Source organism: Pan troglodytes, chromosome 14, assembly GCF_028858775.2.
Source record: "Pan troglodytes isolate AG18354 chromosome 14, NHGRI_mPanTro3-v2.0_pri, whole genome shotgun sequence".
Classification (NCBI taxonomy): Eukaryota; Metazoa; Chordata; class Mammalia; order Primates; family Hominidae; genus Pan; species Pan troglodytes.
The window spans coordinates 93,665,255-93,679,702 of NC_072412.2; the positions used below are offsets into that span (position 1 = coordinate 93,665,255).

Below are 14,448 nucleotides of genomic sequence, written 5' to 3' on the forward strand. Positions count from 1 at the left end.
TCATTCCTTTGTTATGCTCTATTTTTACATTAACCCAATATGTTTTATCTTTCCTTTATACTCTCTGTGACAATAAGATTAATGTTAAGACTTTAGTTTATGCTGCAGTAGATTTTATACAAGTAACAATGAACACAACATATTTGAAGGATTTTCCAAACATTGTTTTCCATAATAATTTTCATCTAAGAACTATAATGTTAAAATTATGCCAAGAAATATAATCACTTTTAAAAACATTGTAAACTCACTCTTATTCTTTATTCACTGCTTTAGGCTGTTACTATGAATGTTTATAGATTATAAAATCTACCTTTTTAATTTTAAATTATAAGATTGTGACATTAATAATCTCCCTTTTTCAGGCATATCCTGATCATCATCTCTACTAGAACAGCAAGAGAAGGTTTGTCTATTTTTACTGTACTGCTTTTATTTTTAATCGTTGTATGATGTCAACCATTCTGAAATAGCTAATCTCCCTTCTAAATTTAAATATATTTTTTCTCTCTTATTTACTGATGAGAGAATATGCATCTATGTCCTTCTCTCAATATTATCTAGATTTTTCACTCTATCTCCCTCAAAATCTTCCACTTGGGCATTTTGTTATGAGGAACAGATTTAACTCAAGGACATTGACTAATACATGAGAGATGTGGATTTATTTAGTTGATATCCACTGACACCCCACACCCAAACTAAAACAACAAAAACAAAAATCAATAGATAGGGAGCACACAACAATGTGAGTTTATTGTATAATTAGATAAATTAATAATTGTCATTTATTGATGTCATTTATTGATTCATTCAACAAATATTTATCCAAAGTTTAGAATGGCTTTAAGTAGAATGGCATTAAATAGAATAAATAGAATGGCATTATTCAATTTATTAGTTATACTTCCAAATACATGATAAGTTCCATGAAATCTGAAGTTACCTTTGCAAAGCATCAGCCAATACATTTCAAACTCAATGTAAATACTCAAAAAATGCTTACTGAATTAACTATCAAATTATTGGATCTCACATTACTATTCAAATTATATATATTTGTATGTTTATATGGTCAATTATAAATAAATTAAAATAAAAATAGTAAAAAAAATGTTCATTGTACTTTTGTGTGACATCATCATGGGGCCATCACAGTTGCTAGGTGCAGACCTAGCAATTTTAATGTGCCTATGAGGATGCCAGTCAAAATTACAATAAAAAGTAGGATAGAGGAGGTGGGTAATACAAGGACTGTCCATAGAAGGGCCAGTATGCCTAGTTGTTGGATCAGAAAAAATTGAAAAGTTAAGTCCTAGATTATGAGCAGTTGATGGATAGGTCAAACAGGTCAAGAAGAAAGAGAAATATTTTAACCAGAGAGAACATGATTGAAAGTGTAAAAATCAGAAAAAAGAAGTAACCCAGACCATATTTGTATGGTTGACTTAGAAACAGTATGAGAGTGGTGAGTCTAGGTTGGCTAGTATTACATAATAACAATTTACAGGACTCATTAAACATTAAAGCTTCATCCTAAATTTCACAAGAGGCCAGTCAAGGAGGGGTGACAATTTATGTTTTGAAAAAATTCACCCAGGATGCTCTCAGGTAAATCATTGAAGACTGTCACTCATCAGAATGAGACATAACAGTTGCCTGCACTATACCTGTGGGTGTAAGAATGGTAGGAAGAAGTGGAGGATCTGAGAATCTTTAAATGGCGGAGTCAATTGACTCTGGTGATTTATTGTTTCAGAATGAGAGATGAATAGCTATGCCTTGATTTTGACATTAGCAATTAGATTTATGGTGTTGCCAATTACTGTGAAAGGAAACTTAAGTGAGGAGTTAAATTTTCTAAGTAAGGCACTGCATTCAATTTAAACAAGAAGGTAGTTTATTGGTATTTAAATTTTTCAAATTGTATTAACTTTTTTGCAAATAAATGCCTGTCTAAAACATGTGATGTAACTTTCTCTGATGTCTTCATGACACTTCAGCATTAGAAGAGAAAAGCTCTATAAGCCACCATGTAAATGGTAAGAGTTTCTGGTTAATAAGACTTAAGGGAGATAGATTGGCCTACTTGGCAAATGATACACAAATAATTTTAATTCATCACATGGTGTGGCCTATAAAAAAAGTCAAAAGATAAGTCCAAAATCTCCAAGAGTAAATATTTAAGTCAAATATAATTTCCAGGGTCAAGAACTAAAAGGCCTATCTCTGTTAACCCTAAATACATATATAGTAGTACATGGACACAACTTTAATCTTTAGGTCATTGGACAAAATATAGAGAAAATTAAAATCAGTAAATGAATTGCCTTTGCCCCATCCCAAAAATTGAATAAAATTCTTGATGCAGGATTTTTTGCAGCCACTTTGCCAGCCAGAGACCTCCCCAGCTGTTGACACCCCTGCCCAGGCCTTGCTTGGCCCTGGATTCACCACAGGAGGTGCACTTCCCACTCAGCCCGTCAGGCTATCCCTGGCTTGTGCTCTACACGAACACCATGACCACTGTGAAGGTGCACTCATCTGCCAGTTGAGGGTGTGTCTGGGTGAGTGAGTGCCAGGTCCGGCTGGCCACTCCAAGTGCTGGCACAGGTGCATGCTCCGTGCAGGGCTTATGGCTGAACCAGGTGTGTCGCAAGTGACTCCTCCAGGAGACTCCGACATCCAAATGAGGGTAAGATGATGGCACCCAAACAGGGAAGCTTGTGACCTCAAAGCCCCAGAGGAGGTGTTACAGCATGCTAACAGCTCTTTTAGTGCAACCACAGCCTGCAGAATGGGGACTTGTTAACAGCTCTTTCCATCCTGTTGCCACACTGTGCCCCACAGCTCCAGAGCTGGCCCAACCCCATCGCCGCTTCTTATTGCATGGGGTGGCCACCAGGTGCCAACAGGGGTCAGATGGCTAAATAAAGTGTTACTGCCTTTTTCGTACCTGCATTTGGCAGCATCCCAAGTTCTTGTCCCACATCCAAGAAGAATGAGCTTATGCTGACAACTGAAGGTTGAGAGGTGCAGAAAAGAGTTTTATTAAGCAACGGAACAGCTCTCAGGAGAGAGATGTGAGGGTGGTCCCCTATCTTAAGTTGGGTGGTCACTATCTCAGCATGGCTGGGTCTGGGACTCTTATGGCCTCAGAATGGGAGAGTGCATGCTGATTGCTTTGTGAGTATGCAAACAAAAAAAAAATGCTAAATCAAAGGCACCACTCAAAGGTGGGCATGGCAGTGTAAAAAAAAACAACAATTAGGGAAGGGTAGGTATATGTAAAATAGGTGAAGTGTGGGGACCAATCAGAGGAAAGCATGTCAAACAGGAAGAGAGGTTCTCAATCCTGCTTATGGATTTTTTTTGAGACTTGTAGCTTGGCTTTTAAACTGTCTTTGACTTGTAAGTGGGGTTTTACTGGGGACCCTCCTCTATTTGCCTAGGAACGTGGCTGCCTCCTGAGGCTATCATTCTAACAGTGTTATATGTTCTGTTGAAAGAACGTTAACAGGTTGTACAATAGAATTGTTTTCATTGGGAACAATACACTCATATTATTGATGTTTGTTCTGTATATTATACATGATTCTGAACCACAAACATGTTTGATTACTCAGTATGATTTTAAGAAGTAACTACAGTGTCCTTTATTATAAGCAGAAAGTACTGGAAAATCTCCTATATACTTCACTATAGACAAATGCCGTTATCTCAAGTGTACAAAATTAGAAATTAACTTGTGACAAGTATAAACATATTTCCAAAGAGTTCTAGTGCAGAATACATTGGCACTATTTAAGTTTACCTTGAATCTACTTCACGGAGATTAAATATTTTATATTTAGATTCTAACTATTTAGTGAAAAGCTCATAAATTTTGTATATAAATCAGCATATATACAAATGTTAGTGTTTACTGAAGCACACCTGTTGCTTAATCCTCATAACATTTAAAAATATCTTACGAGTTTATGCCAAGACTTCCTTTAAAATACCTATTGCTTATCAAATTATAGGGTCATTTATTTTAAGAACCAAAGTATGACACATATTTTAAATTTAGACTGAAAAACTTCTAGCAGACTGTATTTCATAAGAACAACCTCTCTCTCTCTCTCTAGGTCTCTAGTCTACCCATCAGTGGTAAACTGAATAAAGAAAATGTGATACACATATACACGGAATACTATGCAGCTATGAAATAAATGAGATCATGTCCTTTGCAGGGTTATGGATGTAGCTGGAGGCCATTATTCTTAGCAAATTTTGTTCATAAGTGAGAACAAAATTCAGTATTTTGGGAGCTAAATGATAAGAACACATGGTCACACTAAGCGGAACAACACACACTGGGGCCTATTGGAGGATGAAGGGTAGGGGGAGGGAGAGGATCAGGAAAAATAATTAATGAGTACTAGGCTTAATATCTGGGTGATGAAATAATCTGTACAACAAACCCCCATGACACACGTTCACTTACGATATTAATACCCTGCCGAATGAATAGTTTATAAATATTTTCTCCCATTCAAAATGGTGCCTCATCACTGTTGATTATTTCATTTGTTTTGCAGAAGCATTTGATTTTAATATAGTACTATTTGTCTATTTTTGTGGCCTGTGATTTTGAGGCCTTAGTCCTAAAACCTTTGCCTAGACTAGCATCTGAATAGTTTTCCTTATGTTTTCTTCTAATATTTTAGCAGTTTTCGGCCTATATTCATCTTTAATTGATTTTTCTATATGGTGAGAGATAGAGCTCCAGTTTCATTCTTCTTCTGGTTATCCAGTTTTCCCAGAACCATTTTCTGAAGAAGGTATCCTTTCCCCAGTGTTTATTCTTGACAGCTTTGCCAAAGATCAGTTGGCTGTAAATATATGGATTTATTTCTAGATTCTCTATTTTGTTCCATTGGTGTATGTGTCTATTTTTATACCAATACTGTTTTATTCCCTATGGCTTTGTAATATGTTTTGAAGTCAGGCAGTGCAGTGCTTCCAGCTTTGCTGTTTTTGCTCAGTATTCCTTTGGTTAGCCAGGCTCTTCTTTGGTTACATGCAAATTTTAGAATTTTTTTTCTATTTCTGTAAAAAAAAAATGGTGTTTTGGTAGGGATTGCATTGAATCTGTAGATTGCTTTTTGCAGTATGTCCATTTTAATGATATTAAATTGAAGAGGAAGCAAACAAATAGAAAGGCATACCATGCTCCTGGATCAAAAGAATTAATTATTCTTAGACATGCAGCTATCTTACGCTAAGGACACAATAAACTTGACTGCCATTACAACAAACTGCAAATCTAGGATACCAGGGTCTTGAAGACCAAAATAGTGCTATTCCTTATTATACTCAAAGCATTGTGACAGGGAAAACATGTTGCATTCTTTATCTCTCACAGTGACTATGTGAAGTCAGTGGGAGTTGTTTCACGTGGATAATTCAAGAAATAAAGGTTTCAGTGGCTATGTACTTAGAAATGGGATTCTATGATAACACCTAATATTTTACATAGTTAAAACCATTTTTTTCTTAGAGAATGGATATTAAAAGTGGAAGAAGGGGTGACTTTACTGTTTGTCTTATATTTGTTTACAGTATGGATTTGATGCCATAAGCTTGTGTTATTTTTTATATTTATTAATATTGGTATAATAATTTCTCATTTCCAGTATTTTCAACAATTGTGAATATCTTATATAACGTGTTTTTATAATGGATGGCAAGGCTCTTCGATAACTATATGCACTTTTGTTTATCAATCATTAGCACTTAATTTAAGTACTTGTGTATACAAAAATAACAGAAAAATGAAATTGAAAAAAGGAAGGAGGGGAGATAGAAAGGAAAGGAGGGCTTCTAACCAAATGGTTTTGGAAAGAATAAATCAGTCAGTCCCAAAGTAGTTTCTTTTCAAACACCATGTACTTTTCAAACACCATGCTTAAAGCAAAACAATTGAGATTACATTAATAAAATGTTGATTTAAAAGTCCTAACAGTTATTTGCATGAAGAAGAGTATTCAAGATGACATATAGTATTTTATGAATTTTGTTGGTGTTTTGTTAATGTCTACAATCCTCAAAACATATGATTTCTGATTCACTGGTTATATTTCTTAATTTACCACACCAGCATTACATAGTACACATTGCACAGAGATTAACAGTATATTCATTTTTAATAAAATATTTTCTCGAATGAGAAAAATAGTTATTTTAGCATATTTTAGAAAGTTTAGGGAAACATGTATTCATCTACCTCTTAATCATAAGCTTCTACACTTTTGGGGAAAAACATATTTTGGGGAAAAAATAAATTACTTGTTATTACCATTATTACCATCATAATGTAGTTGATAATATTTTATCCATGTAGCATACATCTTCTACATTAAAATTATATTATGCCAACATAAACTATACAAATAATATTATATAAAACTTAAGTGTAATATATATGATATTGTTATAAAATTCTTAAAATCGAGTGTGTTCAGTTTTTCATGCTGCCATAAGAAATGGCCCCAAATATAGTGTCTTAGCGCAACACAAATTTATTACCTTAGAGTTCTGTGGATCAGAAGCCCCACATAGATTTAAGGTGTCAGTAGCGTGCATTTCATTCTGAAGATTCTTGGAAAGGAGAATTTGGTCCCTGCCTCTTCCAGCTGCTAGAGTCCACATATTTTCCTTGGTATTTGGCCCCTTTCTCCATTTCAAAAATCTGTTGCTTTGGGCCAAGTCCTTCTCATACTGCCATATCTCTGGTCCTCTCTTCCACCTTTATGTAGTCTTGTGATTACATTGGACTGAATATAATCATGCTAAGGTCAGCTGATTAGCAACTTTAATTTCATCTATATATCCTTATTTCCTCTTTGCCATTTAATGTAACATATTAGTAGGTTTCAAGCATTAGAATATGGAACTTTTTGAGGGGCCATTATTCTGCGTATGACACCAAGACATATGGGTATGCAGTTGAAAATATTAACTGCAAAAAATATGTATTTCATATTAAATTATTTTATAAGGTATTTTTCAAAATGTAGTCTTACTATCTTAAAAATGAGACTATATATAATGCATTAGAATAAATATGCAAATTATATATATTTCATAAATTGAATAAAAACTAAAATGCACAAAAGCACATTACTAAAAGTTTTCTCTATCTTCTTTTATTATTATTCCAGCTATTATATTTGAAATTAAGAATTTACTTTGGTTTATAAATTTATGTACTACATTATTGAGGAAGGAATTTAACCAAGCCATTTGCAGATGCAACTTTAATCATTATGTTATACAATTATTGGTTCCTAAGAAACTTTGACTTAAAAAACATATTATTTACTAAGTGTTGTATCACTTTGAAGAGTTTTCATAAAATGTTAGAAAGAAATGTAGTCATAAAACTTCAAAACCCAGTAATTAAAAATCATTTAATTTACCAATAATCTCAATAATAGCCCCCAAATACTAAACTCTTTCTCTCTCTCACACACACACACACAAACACAACTCACATACACATGCAGAATGTTCAAATATGTAAAGATATTAAGAATAGAGAGCCAGATTTTCTCTTAATTGAAGAAAGAATTTACAAATTTGAAGGGATAAAAACTTGTATGGTTGGAATCAGAATTAGAAATAAGAGAAATAACAAATATATATTTAATATGCAGACTTTTATCACCTCTGTCCCTTTCTTGATGCACTGATGCTGCTTCCCCTGCATAGAAATCTTTCCTCCCTTGTCCAGATTTCCCCATAATGGGCAGACAATTGTTTACAAGAAAGCCCTTCTTAAGCTGGTTAGACTTGAACTTTCCAGCCCCAGTGACCCCTAACAGAATGTTCTCATCCTGCTCAACTTCTAACACCCCACAACAGGCTGCACACACATTTCTAGGCCCCTTTTGGACTCTGATTTCCATGCTTGAATGCCATATTGTTTCTCAACTACACCACTTTTCTACCCAGCCTGGTCTCTGACAACATGCCCTCTGTTTTGTTCCCCCCTTCTTTGCACAGAGACACTTTCCTAATCCACCTCATGTTGGTCTGTCCATCTCTTGTAGAAACAAGTCTCACCCTGCTTTGGCTCTGAAATGATGTCCTGGGTCACCATACTACTCATTACTTTCTCACACTACTCGAAACACACCAGTAAGAATCAGCCCCCACAGCACTCTTGTCATCTCTCTCCCACTCCTCTGTCACCTCTTCTGGAACACTGTCTTCACCATCCTTAACCTAATGCTGCCTTGTTTGACCCTACCTAGGAATAGAGTAGTTGAAGAAGAGAAAGGAATAAAAGGGAGGGAAAAGATGAAGTGGTTATTTAAAAGAAAGATGATGAGGAAAATCAAGAGCCCAGTATAATCCTGAAAGTCATCAATATTAGTGTTTATTTCAGGTTCAAATTTTAAAATGAAGTATCTTTATATCTTTAATGAAGAATATACATCCAATGTACAGTATTCAAATCAGGGTTTTGTATGGAAAACAAATGTTTACTCATGAAGATCTAAAAAACTGTGACTAGGAAGATCAAGTGTGAAGAAAATCATGTCATAGAAATATCTAAAGGCACAAGGTGTGGCGTAGACAAGTGAAGTATTTGGAACATGAATGTATGATGATCTGAGTATTAACAGGAATGCCATATGCAAAACTGCTATATTTATTCTGTGTGGTTTTGAAGGGATGACTGGGTAAAGCATAAATCGAAAAACTAACCTAGCCTTTCTAAATATAAGAGCCATTAAAAAATAAGAAAGTTTTTTTTTTAAATATGGAGGTATGAACACTTGCTTCCAACATTTTCCTCACTGCATATTCCCTCCATCATTACCTAACAAAAATATTTGATTAGCCCAAAAGTATGTGGACACATTGGAAAAACTGGATGTATGCTGGTGATTTTAGAAGTGTCTATCTTCAAATTCAAATTATATGAACATTCTTTTAGATACTGTAACAATGGATCAAGATGAATAGAAATCAGCAAAAATCAAATAAAAACTTGAGTTCCTGAAACAGGTCCTCCATGTCATGAGAATTAAAAATAAGCAGTATTAACAGAACTCTACCAGTAACTTCTGAGAGAGAGAATGATAGCTCCACTGGGCATGAGACCGCTCCGTAATCACATCTGCTTTGTTTGGTGTGACATCAAATAGAAAGCCTGCAGCATGATGGCCTTACTTGTCAGGGCTTTCCCTGATGCTGACCGTTTCTCCATACTTCTTCACCGCTGTGAATTTGGAAAATCCACTTACATTTTGTGAGAAAAAAAATGGAAGTAACTACTGAATTGGGTAAATACACCGAATTGACATTTAAAGCCATTAAAAGTTTAATTAACTGAAAACTAATTAAAGTCTAATTAAAATTCAAAACAGGATTCCATTTATTTTTCTTTTCCCAAATGCTCACATTTACTTTCACTTTGACTGCTTATTTAAACTTTTTTTTTCTATTTGTTTGCTTGTTTTTGTCTGTCTTTGGCTAATAAAGGGAATGAATAGAGGGATACAAGTGAAATAAGATGGAAGAGAAAGGGGAATAAAGAGAAGAAATGAGAAAAATCTTTTTGCGAGGTAAGTTTAGATATATAAAGTGAGCACTGATGCATCTAAGTACTAGGAACAAACTACAGAGAATGCACCAATGTGTGAAAAGATTTTAATGTGGTGTTAAAGGAAATGTGTAAGACTGAGTTAAAATGGGATGCCTTGCACACAGTCTTTATTTGGTGTGGGATCAGCGGCAGGACAGTTAGTCATATACAGCCCTTTCTTATGTCAGTGATTATAGGGTATCAGCTGATGGAAGAGGTAATAAGGAAAATAATTTAATCTCTGTACTAGAAGTCATGAAATGTAAGGAGAAAGATATGGTATGGACCTGACATAATACTTTTTCTAAAAACATCTAAAGTTATGAGTTATTAATAAAGAAATAAGGATTTATAAAATTTAAATCAATTAATTTATAGTTGGAAAGAGCTAATATGCCTTAGGTATTTTGTTGTTTTGTACAAGCTGAGTTAATAAATTTATCTTGGTAGGTTTTCAAATAAGAAACCTATTGTGTACATTTTAAGACCAATTCTGATACCTCATGAACTGTAATTCCCAATAGCATACTTTTCCTAATTATATATTCTTTAAGAAAATTTATGATGGATGTAACACCTTAAAATCTATTAACATGATATTTCTGATCCTCTCAATGCACATTCAAAGCTAAAATGTTTAAAAGTAACATAACATAGCTGGATTAAAGCTATTTGGTATGACACCTTTTAAAACACCTGTGTTTCAAAGTGTCTTCTAGTAGGCTCAGTTGTAAGATATAAAGCTGAAAAGAATACTTAGCACAGGGAAAGGGTTTTACAAACCGGAACTGCTAATAAAAGAGTAGTGCACATAGGTATTGCATTAATAATACAATTTATCTTTAGCTTAAAATCCACTATGCATTGCTCACATTCTTTGATAAAGAGGTTTGAGTTCCAATAACCCAGTCTCTTCTGTCATCTCTTTGAGATAGTTAAGTTGAATAGAAAGTAGTTTTCTCAGTGGGTGTCTTTACATGAGACCTTAATAACTCAGTAACTGCATTTGTCCACAAAGGTGAGATTTTGATTTAAAAATTACATGAAGCATGTCGCTTCATGTATAAAGCCAATTTATATTTGTATAAAGCCAAATTTGTATAAAGCCAAATTAAATTTAGTAGTGATTTTAAATTTAATTTAACAATGATTTTTTTTTGGTCTTATAGTGGCAGAAATGTCAACAGGGCATTGTGATATTGTGCAAGCATCACCTTGAATACCTGTCATAATCACTGGCACAGCATACACAATGTGCTCATGAATAAAAAATAGATGGTAGCTTGATTTAGTTTTTATAATAATATATTAATCATAAAAAATTTTATATTCTGCTCTACAGAAATTACAAGCATAAAGGGAAAATATTTATGTAGTGAGTCAAATATTTTTACCAAAAGCAAAAGGTATTAATAAAACACTAGGTAATGAAGAAAATAAATTATGTTTTTTGGCTTCCTTAATAATGTTAGGATGTTAGGAATTCAGTATAATTACACAGATAAATGGAGGGTCAGTATTAGAATTAAAATGTAGGGGAAATATATTAGTGACTCTGACAGCAGAACACAACTAATTTAAGGGAAAAAAATGCAAGAACACATTTATAAACATTTCAGATTTTCATGAATTTCAGAAAATAACATGGTACGTAGTCATTTGTACTAATATGAAGTAAATATAAAAACTAATAGAATATGAATAAAACATGCAAAAGCTTACAATAATGTACTTTTTACAAATAAGTAGCATATATTTGCTATTCAACTTGTTCCTGGCATTTATGTACAAAAACAAAAAACAAAAACAAAATCTCATATTTTAAATTATTAAATTTTATTTTTATCTGGATTGAAATACACACATTATAAATTACTAATTATTCCCTAATTTGCAAATGTCATGCAATTACCCAGACTTTGGTTAATAGGTGGTTGTGGTAATGAAGAATGAGAAACAGAAGATCTCAATCTTCCTTTTATGAAAGTAAATGTAATTTATTGAATGTATCAGTCTTAAGAACTTATGTATTAATAAGTCCTTCAATTGTTGTTTTTTGTATTCCAAAACAAAACTACTGCCTAACATATTTTTAGCCAATTTGAGTGATTTTCCTTATTCATAATCATTTTGTTCTATTGTAGCAAATGGGTACATTTATAAGGTGAAGAGCTGATTGTAAGGTGCCATCTGTTACTCTACATAATAGTCTTTGTTTGATGTGCTGTATAAGGATCAGACCCTCCAACTTGACCTCATCAGCATCATGATATAGATAATGGATCTAGTTAGTACCAATATAACTCATTCATATTCTATTGTGAAACACCTTGGAGTCTCAACTCACATTTGATTAAATTTCCATTAATCATTATTAAAGATTCCTCTGTGCAAATGAAATGGCATTTAGTTCATTTAACATATAATTGAGTTCTAATTGAGCAGCAACTGTTTCATAGAATTGTTAAGTACTTTTTGAATGTAAAATAACACAGGTACCAATTTGTCGGTAGTTTTCTGTAACAATGTTTTCCCATTAACTTCAATTTCCATATATTGAACCAATAGTTATTGGTTCATCTTGCCCATCACTGACCTCATTCCTCACTCAGTTATGTGGTATCATACTCTCAATGAAATAAGTTACACCTTTGGATATCTTTCTAAATTAAATATTTTTAGTTTTTTATGGAGTGATAAATGTCCTCATCATGAAAAGAAAGTGTAAGCATGCACTCTACTGTTAGGGAAAACCCCATATTTAAGATGATGCTATCTGTAGATTATGAGCAATTCCTTCAAACAGAATTAAAAGTATCTCATTTACCTTAATCAAAATTATAAATCATGACTGGGCACAGTGGCTCAGACCTGTAATCCCACCACTTTTGGAAGCCGAAGCAGGTGGATCACTTGAGGCCAGGAGTTGGAGACTAGCCTGGACAAAATGGCAAAACCCTGTCTCTGCTAAAAATAAAAAAATTAGCCAGTCTCAGCTGCTTAGGAGGCTGAGGTATGAGAATTTCTTGAACCCAGGAGGCAGAGGCCGCAGTGAGCCAAGATCGCACCATAGCACTCCAGCCTGGGCGACAGAGCAAGACCCTGTCTCAAAAAAAAAAAATCTTAATCAAATGTTTTCTTCTTAATTTTTTCAATTTATTCCCAATTTGAGAATTTGATCCCCTATGCAAACCATTTTTGTTCATTTTTACTTTCATACTCTGTAAGTTTAAGACCTAGTTTTATTTTTCTTAATTTTTAATATCATTTGATCCTCATTATTCATGGATCCCATGGAAATTTGTCTACTCCATAAAATTTATTTGTAACCTCAAAATTTATACTGGTGGCACTTTTGTGGTCATTTGTGGACAAGTGGTGAGTGGCAAAAACTTTGATTCACATGGTGCTCAGGTTCCCAGCTAAAATTAAACAAGCCAAAGCTGTTTGTTTCAACTCTATACTCTAAAGAAATGGCCCTTTCATGGTCTAATTGCTGCCATATTTTTCACAACTTTGTACTTTTTGTTGGTAATTTCACTATTTAAATGTCTCCCAAAGATAATGCTGAAGTGCTGTTTGGTTTTTCTAAGGGAAAAACTGCTGATATGTCTTAGGAAGAAAATCTATGAGTTAGCCAAACTTTGTTCAAACATAATTTATATAGTGCTGTTGGCTTGGTTCATGTAAATCAATCTGTATTTTAACATAGATTAAATAACATGTCTTTAAATAGAAATACACATAAAACTAGGATATGTGTTGATTGCTTGGTAAAAATGTTGTGACCAGAGACTCACAGAAATCTAAGCCTGTATCTCTTCCAGGAGTAAGGGTTCAGGATTTGTTAATTCAGTATTATCTGTGAATTTATAGAAAATAACAACTGCATATAATGAATAATGCCTACATGTGAGAGAGTAAGCTGGAAGAATTTGGAAAATAATATTTTTATTAATCTTAATATTTCTAATTCTCAAAAAGCTGACTTATAATCTCACTTATGCAGGACACCTAATGTAATCGAACTCATAGAAGAAGAGTATATATTGGTGGTTTCCAGGAGCTGAGAGAAAGCAATGCAGAGCTGTTGTTCAATGGGTATGAAGTTTCATTTATGCAAGATGAATAAGTACTAGAGTTCTTCCATACAACATAATTTCTAAAGTTAACAATGTTGTATTGTGCACTTAAAGAAGTTGTTGAGAGGGTAGATCTCATATTGTGTTCTTAACACACACACACACAGACAAAACAACAGCAATCAAGAAAACAAAGGAGCCTGAGGAAACTTTTGGAGGCGATGGGTATGTTTATATCCTTGACTGTGGTGATGGTTTCATGGGTGCATGCATGTGTCCAAACTCATCAAATTGTACACATTAAATATGTGCAGCTTTTTGGTATATCTATTATGCCTCAATGAAGCTGTTAAAATCACTAATCAAGACAGAGAATATTTCAATATCTTTTAAAAATCAAAATTAATGCAACAAAGCTTTGTTGACCAACATATAAAAAATTTAAAAATAAAATCTCACTTTGCAAAAAAGAAATAAAATAAATTATTCTCAAACTAATTTCAGTGTTTCCTATATCAGTCTCAATTTCTTGACTGCTTACTATACAATATAATAATTTTTGTATACATTTGACCCTCTGTATCTATGGTTTCTGCATCCATGAATTCAACCAACCACAGAGCAAAAATATTTTTTAAAAAACATAAAAAATAACAATACAGTAAAAAGTACAAATAAAAATACAGTATGCTATTTACATGCATTTATATTTTAGTAGGTATT

At 33.4% G+C, this 14,448-nt stretch overlaps 1 long non-coding RNA gene across 1 annotated transcript; it reads left to right on the forward strand.

Annotated features, from left to right (window-relative positions):
- The first annotated feature begins 363 nt into the window (after positions 1-363).
- LOC134808148 (uncharacterized) lies at positions 364-13,983 on the forward strand. Its single transcript, XR_010150536.1, has 3 exons — positions 364-406; positions 9,541-9,623; positions 13,653-13,983. It is a non-coding gene; the product is annotated as an uncharacterized LOC134808148 (long non-coding RNA).
- Positions 13,984-14,448: the final 465 nt, after the last annotated feature.